Consider the following 11280-nt stretch of genomic DNA (forward strand, 5'->3'; position numbering starts at 1 on the left):
GGGTTAATTTCGCCTCCCTCTCCCCCTCCCCCTCCCACTCCTGCTCCCTATTCTCCCCCTCCCCCTCCCACTCCTGTTTCTGCTTTCCATTCTCCCCTTTCCACTCCTGCTCCCAATTCTCCTCCCTCCCCCTCCCATTCCTGTTCCCAATTCCCGACTCCCCCTCCCACTCCTGTTCCCAATTCTCCCCCCTCCCACTCCTGTTCCCACTCCCACTCCCCCTCCCCCTCCTGTTCCTGCTCCCCATTCTCCCCCTCCCACTTCTGTTCCCAATTCTCTCCCCTCCCCCTCCCACGCCTGTTCCCAATTCTCCCCCTCCTACTCCCACTCCTGTTCCCAATTCTCCCCCTCCTACTCACCCCTCCCCTCCCACTCCTGTTCTTACTCCCCATTCTCGCTCTCCCCCTCCCAGTTCTGTTACCAATTCTCCCCCCTCCTCCTCCCACTTCCTCTCCCCATTCTCCCCCTCCCCCTCCCACTCTTGTTCCCAATTCTCCCCCTCCCACTCTCTCTCCCCTTCACACTCCTGTTCCCAATTCTCCCCCCCTTCCCCTCCCCCTCCTACTCCCCCTCCCACTCATCCCCATTCTCCCCCCTCCCCCTCCCCCTCCTGTTCTAGGTCGTTAACTTAAGACCTTTTCTCATTTTTCTCCCTCTCCTCTTTCTCGTCTTCCTCTCTCTCTCTCTCTCTCTCTCTCTCTCTCTCTCTCTCTCTCTCTCATCACTCTTTACCATCCCGACCTTCTCCTGTCCCCCCCTTCTCCCCCCCCGTCCTGATCTCCCTTTCCGCTTACCCTAACCCCCCACCCCCCAAAACATTCCACGTAACCCCCCACTCCATTTTCTACTTTCTCCCAACTCCCATTCTTCTCCCCCCTCCCCCTCTCCCCCTCTCTTGGTCGTCAGCCTGTGAGCTTTCCAATAGCGTCTGAATACTTAATCTAAATGGGGCAGACGAAGACGTCGACGACAAGGTAAACGCACATTTTTTGTGGGGGGGGAGAGGGGAGGGAAGGGGGAGGGGGAGTTGTTGGTGGGAAGGGGGGCTTAGGGTCAGAGGCCAGGGGAAGGGGATCTGGGGGGAAGGGGAACTTGGGGGAGGAAACTGAGAAGGGGAAAGGGACGGGGAGGGGGGAGATGGGTGCTGGGGGAGGGGGGAAGGGTGATGGGGGAGTGGCACAAGAGTGCCGGGGAGGGAGAAAGAGTGGCGGGGGAGGGGGGCAAAGGGCGCAGGTGGGGGGGGAAGGTGCTGGGGGGAAGGGTAGAAGGCTTGTGGGGAGGGAGGTGCTGGGGGAGGGGAGAAAGAATGGTGGGGGGTAACAAAGGCTGCCAGTGACTAGGAAGCCAGGGGGGTAGGGGGGAGGGGAGAAAAGACACCAAAAGAAAAAAAGAAGAGCTGGGAGGTGGGGAGGAGGGTAGGGAAAAGGGGACTGTGGGAGAAGGAGGAGGAGAAGGAGGAGGAGGAGCTTGGGGGTGGGGGAGGGGGTACGGTGGGGGAGGGAGGGGAAGGAGGAAGAGGAGCTTAGGGTTGGGGGAGGTGGTACGGTAGGGGAAGGGGGAGGAGGAGGGGGAGGAGGAGTGAGGGGTAAGGTGGGGGAGGGGTCAGGGGTAGGAGAGGGGAGACTGTGTGAGAAGAAGGGAGTGAGGAGGAGGAGGAGGAGGAGGAGTGAGGGGTAAGGTGGGGGGAGAGGTCAGGGGTAGGAGAATAGAAACTGTGTGAGAAGGAGGGAGGGAGGAAGAGGGGGAGGAGGGGGAGGGGGAGGAGGAGGAGGAGCTTGGGGGTGGGGGAGGGTGTACGGTGGGGGAGGGAGGAAGAGGAGGAGCTCGCGGGATAAGGTGGGGGAGGGGAGGGGGAGGGGAGGGGGGAGGGGGGCTTCCTGTTGTCGAATCGGTCGTCCAGCCACCCTTATTGATTGACCTATTACGGTCGCACAGACAGACTTCTGGACCTTCTGGTAGAGTTGGGGTCACCAGAGGCTTCTGAGCTTCTGGACACCAGACAATTCACAGACCAGAAGGTCTCAGAGGGACAAATGTCCACTCAGTTGACTCCAAAGTGGCGCGTTGGTTTCTTTCTCTCCTCGCATGCCACGGGTCCCCGGGGTCGATTCCCAATGACGAGATTCTGTTGCGGGAAGAGGAGGAGAAAGATGACGAGGAGGGGGGCGAGGGAAAGGACGAAGAGGATGACGAGAAGGAGGATAAGGAAGAGGACGAAGAGAAGGATGAGGAAGAGGATGAAAAGGAGGACGAGAAGGAGGATGAGGAAGAGGACGAAGAGGAGGACGAGAAAAAGGATGAGGAAGAGGAGGAAGCGGACGAGGATGAGGATGAGGAAGGGGACAAAGAGGAGGACGAAAAAAAGGATGAGGAAGAGGAGGAAGCGGACGAGGATGAGGATGAGGAAGGGGACAAAGAGGAGGACGAAAAAAAGGATGTGGAGGAGGAGGAAGAGGACGAGTAGTAGGAGGAAGAGAAGTAGGAGGAGGAGGAGGAGGAGGACGAAGAGGAAGGCGAAAAGAAAGAGGAGGAGGAGGAGGAGGAGGAGGAGGGGAGGGGGAGGAGGAGGAGGAGAGGAGGAGGAGGAGGTTGTGGAGCACACTCGACCGTATCCCTGATTATCCGAATCTATATAAACTTACTTTTCTATGCCGAGTATTTAATACATAACTACAGCAATTCCATACCTTAATTATTTTCTATAAACAACTATATCAACACAGAAATAACACAAGTTGTGATTGCTTCGTTATAATCACATCTTGGGTCACTTTCCAATGTCCGCAACAATACCATTTGTTTCATAGTACCAAAGTACTATAGTACCATAGTACCATCTATAGTACCATATAGTACAATTTATAGTACCATATAGTACTATAGTACCATAGTACCATTTATAGTACCAATTATAGTACCATATAGTACTATAGTACCATAGTACCATTTATAGTACCATATAGTACTATAGTACCATAGTACCATTTGTTTTCATATACCAAAGGATTCCATTCAGTAGGTGGTGCCTCGCCATCAGCACAGCCCTTATAATTGCTGACAGCTGTACACGAGTAGACGCAAGTACGCGCGTGTACGGGCGCGTGTAGACGCGTGTGCAGGCGCGTGCACGCGCGTGCAAGCGGGCAAGACCGCCGTGAACACGCATCGACGGCAGAGATCCAAATCTTAATTTCTCGTGGGAATACAAGCCATTGTTTCGTTCGCGAGGGGAAAGGGAGAGAGGAGGAGAAGAGAGGAGGAGAGAGGAAAGAGAAGAGAGGAGGAGGAAAGAGGAAAGAGAAGAGAGCAGGAGGAAAGAGAAAAGAGCAGGAGGAAAGAGGAGAGAGGAGGAGGAAGAAGGAAAGATAAAGAGGAGGAGGAGAGTGGAAAAGAGAGGAGGAGAAAGGAGAGTGGAGGAGGAGATTGGAAAAGTGAGGAGGAGAAAGGAGAGAGAGGGTAGGAAGAGAGAGAAAGAAAGAGGAGAGAAAGAGAAGAGTGGAAGAGAGGAGGAGAGAGGAGGGGAGGAGGAGGGGGAAAAGGAGGAGAAGAGGAGGTGGTGAAAGGAGGAAGAAGAGAGGAGAGAAGAGGAAGAGGAGGAGAAAAGATACCGTGGAGAGAGAGAGAGAGAAAGAGAGAGAGAGAGAGAGAGAGAGAGAGAGAGAGATAGAGAGAGAGAGAGAGAGAGAGAGAGAGAGGTGTCAGGAGAGATGAGGGGGAAGGAGACACGCGATAGGAAGTGAAAGTGATGAAGAAATATGAAATTCCAAAGGAAGCATAATGGAAAAGAAAGCAGATGAAAGAGGATAAGAGGGGGATTGATAGAGAGAGAGAGAGAGAGAGAGAGAGAGAGAGAGAGAGAGAGAGAGAGAGAGATTTTCACGTAGTTTGGCTTCTCATCAACTCTCCATTCTCTAAATGCGCACATCATAGAGTTGTTAAAATATTATATATATACATATATATATATATATATATATATATATATATATATATATATGTGCAGGAAAAACACTGGAAGCGTGTGTTCTTGAAAATGTAAGGTTGACCACGAAGAAAAACTATTAAAGCAGAGCGCTTTCGTGTATTCATATCTTCAGTGCAAATAATCCATGTATTATTTGCACTGAAGATGTGAATACACGAAAGCGCTCTGCTTTAATAGTTTTTCTTCGTGGTCAACCTTGCATATATATATATATATATATATATATATATATATATATATATATATGAACACATCAAATGAGCCCCATGATAAATTGAACCAATTAACCCCGAACCTTCACCTTTTTAGTAATCACCCTGATAATGTTAAGAAAAGTGTTGCCTCTGGTCTTTTCTTGAAGGCTTTCAGGATCTCCAGTCCTCAGTTTCTGCACCAAGAAACTGAGGTGATCAAATGTCAACTCAAGAAGTTGATATATCGACCTTGGTTTCTGGACCAAGCCCTTAGTAAGGCTTAGTAAGGCCAGCCATTTTATAATGTTCGTCCCCTCTAGTCATCACCGCTCTTTCAAAGATATCTTGAAAATTCCTTAGAGTAAAAGCATCGATTCTTCTATCAAGCTGTTTCCTAATGAACGTCTCACTATTGCCTATCACTATCCCAACACCGTGCGTAAGCAAATTGTGAACGTTCAACAAAAACTGAAGAAAGTAGAGTCACCCGGCGTTAATTGTTTGCCCTGCCAAGATTGTGATTTGGTGTACTTGGGTCAAACCGGGAGAGACTTGAACACTAGATTGGCAGAACATAAAAGATCAGTCAAGTATGGGCAGGAAAAATCGGCTGTGTTTCTTCAAGTCCCACTGTGGTTTCAGGAGGAAAATAGTGAAATAAGCTTTAATTGAGGAATACCCCAACATTAATATTTCCAAAGGGCAGTGGACTCCTGACATTATTTCCCGCGCGGCGGTCAATAAGTTTGTCCGAAGCTTACAACCCCCCTCCCCCGCCACCCCATCTTATCCCGCGTCTGAGTAATGTCATCAGTCCATGTTCCTCATATTTCTTTGCATCTTTAGCTTATAAGTCCCAATTGTCCACTGCGTCATGTACTTTCCTGAAGAGGGCTACAGTTGGTAGCCAAAATATAGAATTTTCTTTTATACATATATATCTATTTTTTTCTTTATATATATATATATATATATATATATATATATATCTATATATATATTGTTTTGTTTTTTTTGGTGGGACTGAAGGCTGATCAAAGGAAGTTTTAGATTTAGTGTCAAAATGGTTTGAACAACCGCCCATACACACTCAGACCTTCAGCTGTGGTAATTTGAATAATAATGTAATGTAACTTTAAGTAAATAGTTGTGATACTTGTAATGGTGTTGAATAAGTAATTTTAAATTATTACGATTTATAGTAATTCAAATTATAACAAATAAAAGGTTAAAATTATTTTCTTCAGAGATCTAAAGCAAAATAAATGATAACCCTAAAAATCGATTAAAGATATTTACCGATTCTTAAAGAGACACCGGAAATGTTATAAAAGAGAAATTATAATAATAAGAAAGTCAGTAAAGACGAGTCTTTTGACAAAGTATCAATGAGTTCAGGAACAAAGAGAGTAGGTTGATTTCTGCTTAAAGGTTCTTGGTAAAAGAGAAATAGAAAAAGAGGGGGGGGGAAGAGAGTGGTATTTAATGAATTTATAGGAAAGAATTTTGAGGATTAATTATTAAGAAACAAGGACGCATAGCCATAGACACACAGTCCAAAGCTACCTCAATAACAAAACAATCTATTAATAAATTAACTTATCAACTTCCATTAATAAAGCCAGTTTCACCAACATTTGAGAATTAAATTTATAAACTGACTTACAAGTAAATTCTGTAAGGTTTTAAGCATTATCAAATCAACAACTTAATCGATTAAGTTTTAGTACAAATCAGATCAGAGTAAAGATAAACATAAGTTCTCACTATAGGAAAGAACTCGTAATTCAGAATTGATTATTATTATTATTAAAATAATTAAACAGTTATCATACAGTTAAGTATGTCCAAGTCTTTCAGGTCAATTCAGGTCTTCCTTTAAAGTCAGCACAGTTGCATACACGCTGAAGGAACCAGTTTAAACCGGTTTCTTCAGTCGAACTGACCGTTAAAACTGAGCGTGGATAAGAGAGTTTATTCAGGCGTTGACGACATGACGTCATATTGTCGATTTGTAAATAACGATTTCCTCGCAACCACACTTTCGAATATAATGAATTTTGAAAATAATTCCTCCATATAGATACTTTTCATGTATATAGATATAATCAATAGATAATATTTTGTTCAAAATACTTTAAATGTTAATATGCAAATAAAATGTTGGCCTGTAAATAAAACAATATAGATATTTGAACAATATACTTTGATATACAAATACTAAATGAAATAAAATTTATATCAAATTCCCTCAAGCAACTCTTCAACGAAATGTGAAAAGGGTACATTACCAAGGCATCTACATGTGGTAGTCCATGACGATGACGAATACCTGAAAGTGTATATATGGATTGTGTGCAATTGTGAAATGTGTGTAAACACTACACAAAAGTCTCAATACTTTTGTCCCTTCAAATTCACAATAGTTTCCTCAAGCGAAATACCAGTTAAAAGATAAATGAATAAATTTATAAATAGATACAGAGATAAATGGATAATAATAATATTGAAAATAATGATAATAAACCCCATTCACTTTATGTAATAAATTAGAAAAACTCAAAATTTTGAGTTTTGCAAAGTCCTGCAACTTAAGTAGCGGTCACCTGTAACCAATTTATATGATGGTTTTCCCTTACGCAAATTTTGGAAAATCCAAAATTTCTAGTTTCCTTAGATCCTGGAACTTCGCTGAAGTCAACTACTTCAAGGGTGTCTTATGTAGTTTGCTTTGGTTTTTGTACTTACATAAGACAACCGAAGAGAAGTTCCCTGAAGAAGAAGCTGCAGAGACCAAAGACAAAAAAATTCAGTCTTTTTTTTTTCATTTTCGATTATTTATTAACTATACGAACAAGAACACATCATATTTTAGTTAAGATATTTTTACATTTAGCTGACCATCATGACCGGTTTGTGTGTGTGTGTGTGTGTGTGTGTGTGTGTGTGTGTGTGTGTGTGTGTGTGTGTGTGTGTGTGTGTGAGAGAGAGAGAGAGAGAGTGAGAGAGAGAGAGAGAGAGAGAGAGAGAGAGAGAGAGAGAGAGAGAGAAAAGAATGTGCTTGATTTTGTCTCCCTTTCTGGCTGGCTAGTGCAAATGCTCTTTTATCTCTTATGATATTTCATACGAGTCTCCTTTCTCCCCAGTCTTCCTACATCCATTTTCTCCACATCTCCTTTTCTCCTAAACCTATTCAGAACTTTATTTTTCGTTCGATTTTTTCACTTTCTCAATGTACTTTCCATTAACTTTCGTCTTTTCCCGCCTTTCTTCATATGGTCACTTATGTATGTCCTCTTCTTCCCTTCCAAGTTTCTCTCTCTCTTTCTCTCTCTCTCTCTCTCTCTCTTTCTCTCTCTATCTTTCTTCCTTTTCCTTTCCAATTCCATTTTCTCTCTTCAGTCACACTTTCACTTTTTCTTTTTAATTCGACTTCTCTATCTCTTCCCTTTTTCATTTTGTTAAAGGTTCTCTCTTCACTCCTCTCTTTTTTCACACATTCTATCCTTCTACCTTCTCTTTCACTCTCTATTCCATTATCCAATCATTCTTTACTTCTTCCTTTCTCTGTCTTCGCTTCTTCATCTCAAATATATTTCGTTCACTCTTTCTTCAGTTTTATTTCTATTCGCCCCTCCCCTCTCCCCCTCCTCCCCTCCGTCCTCTTCCTCATTATGTCTATATTCGAAATTCATAGACCTTTAGCCGTGACAGATACTTTTCTATTTCTATATTTCGTTTCTACACTTTCTTCTTTACTTCGCCATTTCTCGTCATCCCTCCCTTTCGCTTATTTTCTTGATTAAGTTCCTTCACATTTCTTCACCTAATTTTTTCTTCCTCATTGCCTCCCTCCCTCCAGACCGTCTTGGTATTTCCTCGCTTCTTCTCATTATATATCTATTTTTCCATTAATTCACCCCCCTTTTTATTCCCGGCGATTTAATTTCGCGAAAAGAAACGCGGAATTTTCACCCTCCCAACTTTTTTTTTTTTTTATGCATTCTTTTTCTCTCTTTTTTTTTCACGCCCTTCCTCTCTGGCATTTTCACATCTCGGATAAAAACAGACCTATACGAGATCCTGATATTCCCGCGAGAAATACAGATTGGGGGTCTCCTGAGCCCCGTTTTCTTTCATCTGGGAGCTATTCTTCGGGAGCACCTGGGTATTAGTGCGGAAATCCCTCTAGGTGCTTATGTTTCCATCTCACTCCTCCCCGTCTTCACCCTCCCTCCCTCTCCCCCTTCCCTCTCCCCTCCCTGTCCTCTCTCCCACTCATTCTCCCCTCAACGCCCTCCTTCCCCCTCCCTCTCCCCTCAATACCCTCCCTCCCCCTTCTCACCTACTTCGCTTTCCTTCCCTTCCCCTCCCCTCTCCTCCCCCCTACCTCCTCCTTCTACCCTACCTCTCTCCTCCCTCTCCTTCCCTACCTCACCTCCCCCTCCCCTCCCAGCCCTCCCTCCCTTCCTTTCACTTTCCCTCCCAATCACAGACACCAGCCGCCAGCCGCCACTGCCGCCCCCCCCGCCCCCGGGTACGGAACCTCCACCTACTCCACTTCATGTAACTCCACACCTCTATCCCAGGAGTACTCGAGGCGTCTTTGTTCTTGGCCACACTCGGAAACACGAGAACGTGGGAGGGGACTAATTGAAGTCTCCGAAGTCCCGTTTTCTTTCTTCTGGTAGTCCTTCTTAGGGAGGACCTGAGGACTTCAGAGGTGTTGGCCCATCGATGGGACCGTCCCAGTCCGCCGGATCCTCCTCCCCCCACCTCCTCCACCTCCTCCTCCTCCTCTCCCTCCTCTCTCTGCTCACCTTCTATTCCCTAACCAGATAAGTTGTGTGATTTCTCAAAATACCAAAGAATAACACAAATGTATACATACATAATTACCCTTGTATGTAAATGGCGAATGTGGTGAGCAAGATATAGCACTCAAAATAATTTTGTCTAAATTAAGAGAGAGAGAGAGAGAGAGAGAGAGAGAGAGAGAGAGAGAGAGAGAGAGTGTCTCCTCTTTCATAATCTTTTATCGGCTTCACTAGTCGTTCTAGAATGAATTTATCAGAGTATCCTTTGTGTTGTAATACAAACTCCATTCTTTCCGCGCTAAAGCCAGTCTTAATAAATTGCATAACTCACTGATTAGGTAATTTCTTCACCATCGGTTTTAATAATGAGAAACAAAGAATATACTTTTTTTCATTTCGAGACAAGTTAACCACTTTAATCCCGGTTGCAAAAAAATAAAAAAAAAAAAAAAAAAAAAATCGATTCGTTTTCATGGTAACCAGAGGGTCATAAACAAACCATTTCATTCAGTTTCGTGATATTTCCTAGGGTGAGAATGAGATCACGTTCAGTTCCTGGGCGCATACAAATTACAGAAATAGATATACAGCTCAATAAATAAATGGACATATACATAAATAAATAAATAGATGAATAGATAAATTATTTATCAATAAAAATAAGTACATGAATGAAAAAATAGTAATAAATTTAGTAAACACTTTTTTGTGAGAGTATAAGGACTAGATAAAGAAACAAGTAAACAAGTAAATGAAGTAAATAATACGATAAAAAGAAAAGAAAAAAGAAAAAAAAAAACAAGAATGCATTAGCATGCAAAGAATATTTTCGACAACGCCCATTTTTACATAAACGCCAAAGGAGAAAAATGATAAATAAATAAAAAATAAAAAATAGTAATAATAATCGTAAACTTTTATATCAGGAAGGTCGGACGTTGAGCGTCGTGCGCTGCCAACTCACGCGATAACATTCCGGTCACGTTTCCGAGTTTTAATCGAGGTCAACTTTATCTTCACTCAAACAATTATGCAAAGCGACCAGAGGCTGCTGCAAGAACGATGAGCTCTTCGCCAATTTTAATTTTTTTTTCGATTTTTTTTTTTCAAACTCCAATGAATTTAATCCTCTTTACCCCCTTCCAATGCGTTTTGTAACCTTACTGGGTTCACCTAACTGCCGTCAGGGAGTTTAGTTAAGCTTTAGAACCCCGCCTTCCACCACAAAAAAAAAAAAAAAAAAAAAAAAAAAAAAATCAGACAAAGATCTCAAGTCAATATCGACTAACACTCTCGCCACGATTTGTGTCATTCTATATGCCGTCTTACGATTTTATTAAACTGATGATGGGGAACGAACCACCTCAATAGCGAGTGGGTTAAGGTTTCTCCTCATATTAATGCCTATGTAGTATTATATATGTGTGTGTATATATATATATATATATATATATATATATATATATATATATGTATTTAACATAATTATAGTACACATAAATTTGTACATGTAACAACTATCTTTTCAGCTTCTTTTTCAATTTGATTACATTACTTTCTCTGAGCAGGACTAATACCCCTAGGCAGACTATTGATAAATTGTGGACCAAAATATATAATTCTATTTTCAAATAGTCCAGTCTTAAATACAGGTAAAGATGAATTTACGTTAATACTCCCAATATTACAAGAATGCTTTCTAAGTTTGAACACTGAAATGGGACCAATTGTTTTAAAGGTCAATAGCAAAGTAAAGTATTTTTTGTATCGAATATAGTTTTAAAATATTCTTATATTTGTATATTTTATCAATTGAATAAAATATATTTGTATGGAAAATACATCGAGAGAACTTGTTTTATGAAATGGTTAATTCATTTAGAAATAGTGGTCAAGTACTTACACATAACGAAATACATACATACATGCATACATACATACATATATACATACATACATACAAAGGCTTTTTCTATCTTACTAAGGAGGTAGCCAAAAACAAAGGCACAAAAGCCCCTCCCACACATTCCATCCCCACATTCTCCACTCCCATCCACTCCCCTCCCTCCCTCCCTCCCTCTTATCTTGTCTCCTCCTGGATGACGGGTAATCCCTCCATAACGAAATGCAATATATAAAATATGAATAGAAAAGGGTATTATATTAATTCACTTTCCTCAGTTAAATTATAACGAAATCTGTATATAAGATACCAGTTATTTTCGATAGCTTTAGGCAAATTTCATTAATATATATTTTCAAATTTATATTTTCATAAACTTTA

Source organism: Oratosquilla oratoria, chromosome 40 (genome assembly GCF_046742065.1).
Source record: "Oratosquilla oratoria isolate Oo_2021 chromosome 40, ASM4674206v1, whole genome shotgun sequence".
Classification (NCBI taxonomy): Eukaryota; Metazoa; Arthropoda; class Malacostraca; order Stomatopoda; family Squillidae; genus Oratosquilla; species Oratosquilla oratoria.